Here is a 9,072-nt window from a genome sequence, read left to right as displayed (position 1 = left end):
TTGCCCTCTCATTTTTTTACTTTTATTGTTCCTAATTTTTTTTCTGGTTAAAGACTTAATTCTTGCACTACTTAACTATTTAACTCTCTTTACAGAACCACCATCAAAATCCCAGGTCTTTGCTATTGTCTTTGATCTGATTAAAGGTATAATTCTTACTTATTTATGCTCTTACTATTTGAAATTAAAAGCCGCAAGCTATAGATCCTTGGACACTTGTTACACAAAATCTTGAAGAGAGACCCTACTTGTTGCTCTTTTCCATTTTCTAGAGATAGGAAAAGCTTAGGGCTAGAACCAGGTCTAAAGCTTTGGCGTTTTTCAGAAGTAGAGTGTTGCACTCCTGAGCATGGGAGGACTTTTAGAAGCAGAGTGTTGTCTAACCCTCCTGGGTTAGACACATATAAAATCAAGATGGTAAAGCTTTGATCAGCATCTCTTCATTTGATATCTATCAAATATGTTTGGGCAACTCTGAATTAGTACTGGAGGGAAAGAAAATTATAAACCTAACATTTGGATCAGAATTTTATTTCTGGCACATTAACTCTTCTCCCTTTGTCACAAGAAGCCACCCTTCTCTTTTCCATTCTTGCTGAGAACCTAGGAATAGAAGTAATGTATCAGTATTGTAATAACGTTGAAAAATATTTAAATATTCCTTTCATTGCTTTATGGACTTGGATATTTAGTTGCCATTGAGATTCAAAGAAAGTTAAAGAAGCTACAATTGAAAATGGCGCATTAATGAGAAACTTTGAGTCAGTTTCATTTCTTCTTAAAAAGTCTCCATTCCCCAAATATTCTTTCTGTTGTTCAGATCTTTTAAGGAAAGGATGTTGAAAGTAAACTTTACATCTTATTGCAGAAATCTGTTTCTTCACTGATCTGCTCTACTTATATTTTCTTCTGGTGGCATCTGCTTCTAGTGTGGTCTACTGCTGCTGAAACTTGGGATTTTCTCTTCTGTGTAATGAGAAACACTAATGAGGAAAATTGTGTAAAGTCAAACAGTTGCAAAGCAGAACAGGATCCTTTACAACTGTGGTTTGGTCTTTGTTTTGCACAAGCAGTGTTAGTCTTTGATTGAATGGTTATCTACTATTTTTCCATATAACTCTGAGCCATAATCGTGAATTAAAAGCTGTACTGTAACTATTTTTTTTATTATCTTCACTTCTCACTACCAAAGGCACCCAGCTTTTTCCAGAGATTCATGTGTGATATTTATTTCTGTCATTTTTTAATGCTTTAAAAACATAATTTTCTTTGCAAATCTTTAAGCCAAGAGAATTATGTTTTGCATATGTTTTAGATCAGAAAGGTGAGGATGGAGAGTTCAAAGGTCAAAAAATTTTGCTAGAATATAATGAAAAATTTGAGATGTACATGGCCTAATTTTTCCAAATATATGACAGGAAGGAATTAAAAAATTTAAATCTCCTCAATTTACATTGCAATTTTCAAGCTTATTACCTCTTCAAATCCTGTTCCCTGGTCTTTCAGCAAATGGAGAATATGGTGCTAGTGAGCACCAGCTGTAAGTCTGAGGTGAAGCATTTACTTACACATACCTTTGTGACAGAAGAAAAGATGCAATTAATTATAGGGGGTGGTATCCAGCTCCATTTTTCTCTCTGGCTGGCTGCTCTTTCTTTGTATATATGAGTACATTCATAATTTGCCAGGGTTAAGCACACTCCTTACAAGAGTAAAATGTATTAAAACTATCTATATGATAAGAATTTTCAGGCTTTTCCTGGAGAAGCTTAGGAATTTTAGATAGATAGATAGATAGATAGATAGAGTTAATATTTTATTGTATTTGCATTGCACCTACACAGAGGAAGAAATGATGAATCTGACTCCATGTTTTCAGAAGGCTTATTTATTAGTTTATTATATTATATTGAAGAATACTATATTAAACTATACTAAAGAGTACAGAAAGGATATTTACAGAATTCTAAAAAGATAATAATGAAAAATTGTGACTCTTTCCAGAGTCCTAACACAGCTTGGCCCTGATTGGCGAAAGAGTCAAAGCAACTCACAGCAGAATCCAATGAAAAAATCACCTGTGGGTAAAAAATCTCCAAACACATTCCACATGAACACAACACTGGAGAAGCAAATGAGATAAGAATTTGTTTTCTTTTTTCTCTGAGGCGTCTTAGCTTCCCAGGAGAAAAATCCTGGGGGAAGGGATTTTTCAGAAAATGTGAATGCCACAATATTTAGATTGTTAAAAGCAGATTTGAGAAATTAATTTTACCCATAGGACTGAAAGCTGTGAATAAGAGGCAGAAGAGAAAAAGCAGGAAAGGTGCTGAACTGAAATCCTCATGTCCTGTCTGAGTTCACTTGGAAACACTCCCTGAACCCCTGTTCCCTGCTGCATGGTGAGCTTACCTGGGAGCCCAGCTCCATGGTTGGTGTCACTCCATAAAGGGTCTGTGACACTAGGTCAAAAAGGTTCCTGTAAGTTCAGGCTATAGGTACTCTTTTCTTCACATATAAACAGGTTTATTCTCCTTGCCAAATTATCTTCTTTCTATTTTAGCAGAAGAGGTGGTTATTCTATTGTATAACTTAGGCTGAAGGTCATCTAGTCCAAGCCCCTACTCAAAGCAGGGTTAAGATCCCAATTAATCAGCTCACTCCTGCTCTCCTTCAGCAGAATTCTGAGTATCTCCAAAGAGGAGATTTCATACACCTTTTGGGCAGTTTGTACCAAAAATGGTCTCCACGGATTAATTGAAATATTTTGTTTTTAAAGAATGAAATGCCTTGGTTTTTACACAAACTGATTTCAACTACAGATGAAATGTATTCAACTATTTATGGTAATGCAAATTTAGGGGTTGTTATATTATAAACAAGAGATAAGTTCCTTTTAAAAATTTGTTTCCAGTGGAAAGGAAAAAATGTCCTTTTCAAAGTATAAAAAACAATTAAAATACTGTCTGGCTATCTTTGTGTAAAGCTTCTAGCACAGCCTTGAATATAAGTGTAGGGAATGTTTTAAACCCCCAAGACAGTGACCTAAGGTTTTTAAAGGATTAAGTTTGAGTAGAGGCTGGCACTATGGAGGAATGTCATCCAGATGCTTTTTTTCATATTCACTGCATGCAGACCCATTCTTTGGTGTATCAGATGTGAAAAACCAGCCATATAGGTCTGAAAATATTTTTTTCTTATTTTTTGAGAATTGTTCGTCATAATTTGCATTTGAAAACCATTCCTGATTGGTGAAAGCATTTGTGAAAATAATCTCATTTAGAAACAGATTTCTGTTTTCAACCTGTGCTTTTATAATGTGCTTAAGCATTATAAAAGCACAGGTTTCCATATAAAAGCACTATGTTTCCCAAGTAGATATCCCCAAAATGTTGTCAAAACAACTTACCATGGCATCTTCTTTTCCGTAATTGTTTATCTCTCATGCTTTCATATTTTTTCTTAGACCATAAAGCAACTTGTCCTCATTGGTTTTACCAGCTTATCCTCATGTCCAGTACTTTGTGCACTAGTAACTTTCAGTTGCTATTTATATTTAGACACCATTTCTTTCAAACAAGGCACTAGAAAATTACTGCTACTTGCTGCATATCTAGTGCATTAAAAGTTAAAAGAGATGTGCAAAAGAACTTTGCTTAAGGATTAATCACATCTGTGACCCAGGGGATAAGGGATCCTCACCTGTCAATAAAGCTTATTACTACTTATACCAGCTGAGCCTGAGTGGTTAAATACCTTCCTGTGAAAGTGACTTTTACTTGGTGGGAGCTGAAATGAGGATTTCTCTGGCCCTTAAAGTTGTATTTTACAATGAAGATTGCATAGAGAATGGTAATTTTCTTACTCTTTACACCTGTTAAATCACATTTTATGTAAAAGTAAAGTAGAATCCCCTGTAAAGCTATTTTTAAGCATGAGCTACTGCTGCCATTGCAACCATAATACTGCAGGATGAGGAATGGGATAGGGAATTGATTCATGTTGGTTTGACTGGGAGGGAACACAGATCTGTAGTCCACAAACCCATTTTTCTATTAAAGTGCCATCTATTCTAGAACTGTAGGTTCAGTTCACTGCACAAATCAGAGACTCCTTGTATCATTTTCCCTCAACTCCCTTCCCATTTTGAACTATAGGCCACTGCAAACTCACTTCATCTTTCAAGGATACTTTCTTTCTTCTCCATTTCCATCCATTTTCTCTCTTCTTTAATAAGTCACAGTTGCCTTTTCACACTTGCATTGGTACATGACCTTATTTCCACCTACAAGAGGGCTCTAGGAGCACTTGGGAACTCCCCAAGACTTCACACAATCTATGCACACACCTGGCTCCCTTTCCTGCTTCCTTGCAAAAACTTCAGGAGCTGCTGCTGGGGCATCCCTGGGTCTGGATGCAGCTGGGGTGATAGATGGAGAGGGATGCCCAAATGTTGGGGAAAAGAACACCTCCCTGGCAGCCCATAGCTGTAACCTGTCTCTGAAACATGAGGTTTTGAGGTTGCCATCATTTTCAAACTGTTTAGGGAGGATTCACAATATGAATTAATGGCCTTATTCAAGCTTTTGTGTGTTGGGATGCAAAATCACAGAAGCAGCTGCAGCGCCTGGTAGTGCTAACCTGTCAAAAACCCTTTGTATCCTTCTAATTTTTGTCTGGTTTTCTCCAAAATGGAAAGACAACAATAAGGAACTGATACTTTAAATGTGAACCATCCTTCCTTTTTATGTTCTCTCAAAAGACATCTTTTATTCTTTTTGTTAAAACCACTGGATGTTCTGCACTCACAGGTTAGCAGAGCAGTAACCTTTGAAAACTTTTAGACTGACATTGGGTAACTTGTTCTTTGTCCTCAAACAATGAAAAAACACACATTAATGCTCTCAAAGGAGGTTATTTATTATTCCAGTGGTGTAAATGAGGGCAGGATTTGGCCCACAAGCAATAAAAGAGGAGTAGAGCATGTAATTCTTCACGCCATTGCGAGGAAAACTCTGTCCAGCAACAGTAAATTATCCGAAATTCTTTCAGGATATATGAATGAGTCCATGGTCAGAGAAAGCTTGTGAGGTTTAAAGCATAAAAATGACAACTATAAATAAAGGTGAAAACCCCCCAACTCCTCTGAAATGAAAAAACATAGCATTCCCAAGGCACTAGTGTCTTTGGAAAATGCATTGCCTGGCTGACTAGAGGAAAGGGAGGAGGGAAAGGAAACCCATCATCCTACTTAGGGCTTTGTCTTCCCAAAGTAAAGCTTAATGCTCTTGCAGAAAAGGAGAGTTTTCTCTTGGAAGATCCATCCTATAAGGACATGTATTTACTGAGTTTGTAAAATCATCAATCAATAACTACATGCATGTGTATTTAAACAACTAAGTTTACCCAAGTGTTAACCAAATGGACAAAATACAGAGAATTTCCATATCATTTACTCTTTGGGGTGCAAGGTAGGAACAAAGAACAATAAGCATTTTCATAGCAATGAGGCAGTGCCTATAGTTTATCCTGGGAGTGCTAAGTTTTCTAGAAAAATACCTGCTGTACTCTGGACATTTTCAATATCTTAGTAGTGTTAGCCTGATTGCTTTAATGTTAACATTATTCCACTTCATTGGCATAGTACTGCCCACTGTAGATGCTGTGATAAAATATCTTCTCCAAATATGCATCTTGGAAAGGAAAATCTGCAATCCCTGTTTTGATTTGGCATATTCCAAAAGCTTTGGCACCACTGCAACAACAATTTAGAAGATGGAATGGAAATCCATTAGCACTGTGTAAACAGTTCCATAATCTCTACATGCAGACTAATGCATTATGATGCTGTGGATATGCCACTTGCCATCTCATTATGCAAGAATGAAATTCTAACTTAGCAACAAGCTATACTTGAGTTCAAGTCAATCACAGGGAAGAATTTTGTCAATGATTTCCCATTGTTAACAGTGGCACGTTAGTTAAATCAAACCAGTCACAAAAAAAAAAAAAAAGTTAAAAACATTAAAGAGTGAGATAATGAACAGTAATCAGAGACAGATTCCCAGTGAAACTTTGTCTGTCTGTCTCATTTGGTCACAGCTGGTCTAAGCTGACTCCATAGTTGCTCTGCAATCCACACCAGGGATCCGTGTTCAGCACCTCATGGAAATGGGCAACTTGCTTGATTTAAAACTCTGAACCAGAGATGTTCACATGTCATGCCAGCACAACTTCTGGCTCCTTACAAAACCACTGACCATGGTCCACTGAGCCCATGACAGCCTGTGATGAGAGCTGCTGTGGTGTAGGTCAGATGTTAAGGAACTAATAAAATGACACAGCAGGTTCACATTAGTCTAGTCCCTATTTCAGCATACATAATTTTTCAACTATTTGTCATGTGCTTAGTCTCAGTATAGAAGCTGTATGAAATTGTGTTGCTTCCTTGCTAAAAGTCCTTGTCTTTTTGCACAGATTCCTTTTACTGTATCATATACATAAACATTTATATGCACATATCAGAGAAAACATCTTAGATATGAGGTAATGTTGTTCTATAAGAAAGTTTTAAAAAATGAGTAGAACTGAATTTTTTATCCAGAGTTTTGTCTCAAATAATAGACTAACTATAGCAAGAATAAACTCTTTTACTTAGATTAGGAGATTTTTTATTTTCCTCTTCTTAAATGATCATTGTAAATATGATTCAAGAGTAGAAACCAGCAGGAAACATCATTTGTTTTTTGTTTGCCACCTGAAAATTTTACTAAAAGTGTCTCCTTTTTCTTTTTCTTTGTTCAACTCCCCAAGGTAAAGCTGTCTTTACTGAGAAAGGCAATATTTTGAAAAGTAAAAAATTAATTTAAATGTTTGCCTGAACATATTGATTAAAAGACATTGGATGAAAATTCGTGACAGTTTCATAGAGAGTGAGTACTTTTTTATATTCGTTATCTTTTGATTTAGACTTCAAGAAAATGCTGGAAGGCACTATCATTATACCAACATGCTGATTTTTTTATCTTTTCAGAAAACAAATACAAGACAGAGAAGCAGTATATGATACATCAGCCATAAGTAACATGCTTTTAATTATGTGTTATTATTCTAGAAGGTCTTCTAAACACAGATGGTCCCTGTAGGATTTTATCACTCTTTAAGACATCTCACTTGGTTCCTTTGCTTTATAGAAAGACTCTGGGCTGAGAATTCCAAGTGGCAGTGGGTTTTCCTCTCAGTTGCACCACTGAATAGTTTAATGCATCAGTCTTTGTAATAAGTGCATATCATTCAAATATAATTTTCACTACTATATCACACTGAAATTACTGTTTAGCTAGTCCACATCATCTTCTTTAAATACTGAAATTTCTGGAGAAATCTGTTTAGTCAGTGCAAATCAAAATTATGAGTATTGTAAATATTTATCTTAAAATTAAATGCAAGATAGCAATATCATGCAGTGGGATTATTGTAATGCTAGAGTCCTTTTTTCTGACTCAATTTTTTGGCTAATATTTTAGACAAAGACATATGTTGGCCAAGTAATTAGCCTGTCACACTGAAATTCTTATTAAAACAGACTCACTCTTTTGATTTATCTAGCATAAATACTGTGGCATAAATACTATGGGGATCATGAGCTTGAATATTAGAAAAACTTCTAATTTTGTGCGTCTCTTAAATTATTTTATAATGTAAATACAGAATAAATACAATAAATAATTTCTAATTTTCATATTATGCCAAGAATAATTTTGTTGCTGGTACAGAAACAAAAACTATTATAAAGGTATTACTTAAGGAAAAGGATAAAAATGGAAAACATAGGTTTCAATTATGTAAAAAAAATTATGCATAAAGTCATTTTGTAAAGTTCTATGTGATGGGGAAAATACAATACAATATAATATAATATAATATAATATAATATAATATAATATAATATAATATAATATAATATAATATAATATAATATAATACAATATATATAGATCTAGAAATGTATGTATAATATATATGATCTATATTTGTCTCTTAGCTGGAGAAAATTGCTGTGTTGAAAAATTTATAAATTAGTTAGGTTAGAGGCTGAATAAAAGAAAATACTAGTTTCTAGACACAGCACAAGGAAAAATAAAAACTGACTGCAAGGTTTCCAGGTGCATACACAGAACACAGACAGGAAATCAACAGGGACCTGCATTTATCCAGGTAGTTTGTCAAATCCCACATGAGTGTGCAGTGACAGTTTATCTATAAATGAAACCTTTTTGCTTAATTTCCTATAGAAATCTATGTCAGAGGTTTTGCTCTAGCTACCAGAATGTGATGCTGGTGTCTTTCTAGGACAGGCACACACTATGCTGACATGATTCCACAGAAAAATGATTTCTCTGCTATGAACACACTGGTTTACAACGAAGGTTAAGTTTTGAAGACGGATGAAAGTCAAAACAACCCATAAGTGTATTAATCATGGAATCAGACCTTCAAATAGAGCTCCTTGTGCACACACAGGGAAGGAGCTGCCCCCACATGAATTCTTGTGGGTATTGACTGATAATATGATATCTCTGGTCTCACATGCTATGATTAGACAGGCTTTCCACTTTAAGCACTTTAACTTCAGAAGCTTAGTGCATTATCTGCAAAAGCTATTTTGAAATAGACCTAATTTAAAAGGATAGGTTTTAGGAAGGAAATAGGAAGGAGGTGTCTTCAGGAGGAGGTCTGAATCCTTGACTTCAGAGCCGAGCATTAACTTATTTTTTCAAATGCATCATTGTTCTTGAAGACCCTATATCAAATAAAGAGTCTTCCACACTCTGCTGCCGAAGTTTATGGCTCAAAAGAAACCATCCCCAGGCTGTAACACAGTCCATATGGCTGGCTGTTTGAAGTGTGCTTAGTGCTCCATTAGGGATTCTCGATTTGTACTTCTCAATCTGATTTCGATAAGACACAGGTTTCCTTTAGTGGCCTGACCTGGTGCAAACACATAATAGATTAATTCTATAATAAATTATGGTGGCAGTAAAGCTTTCTGGACCATTTTGCCTTTTAAGT

The 9,072-nt window shown here is 35.4% G+C and overlaps 1 long non-coding RNA gene across 1 annotated transcript; it reads right to left on the bottom strand.

Annotated features, from left to right (window-relative positions):
- Nucleotides 1-541: 541 nt before the first annotated feature.
- Nucleotides 542-3,665, bottom strand: LOC135458086 (uncharacterized). Its single transcript, XR_010442849.1, has 5 exons — nucleotides 3,410-3,665; nucleotides 2,413-2,462; nucleotides 1,477-1,574; nucleotides 857-966; nucleotides 542-603 (listed from the first exon to the last, which is right to left on the bottom strand). It is a non-coding gene; the product is annotated as an uncharacterized LOC135458086 (long non-coding RNA).
- Nucleotides 3,666-9,072: the final 5,407 nt, after the last annotated feature.

Source organism: Zonotrichia leucophrys, chromosome 1A (assembly GCF_028769735.1).
Source record: "Zonotrichia leucophrys gambelii isolate GWCS_2022_RI chromosome 1A, RI_Zleu_2.0, whole genome shotgun sequence".
NCBI classification, from domain to species: domain Eukaryota; kingdom Metazoa; phylum Chordata; class Aves; order Passeriformes; family Passerellidae; genus Zonotrichia; species Zonotrichia leucophrys.
This window is presented reverse-complemented; position numbering and strand designations above follow the sequence as displayed.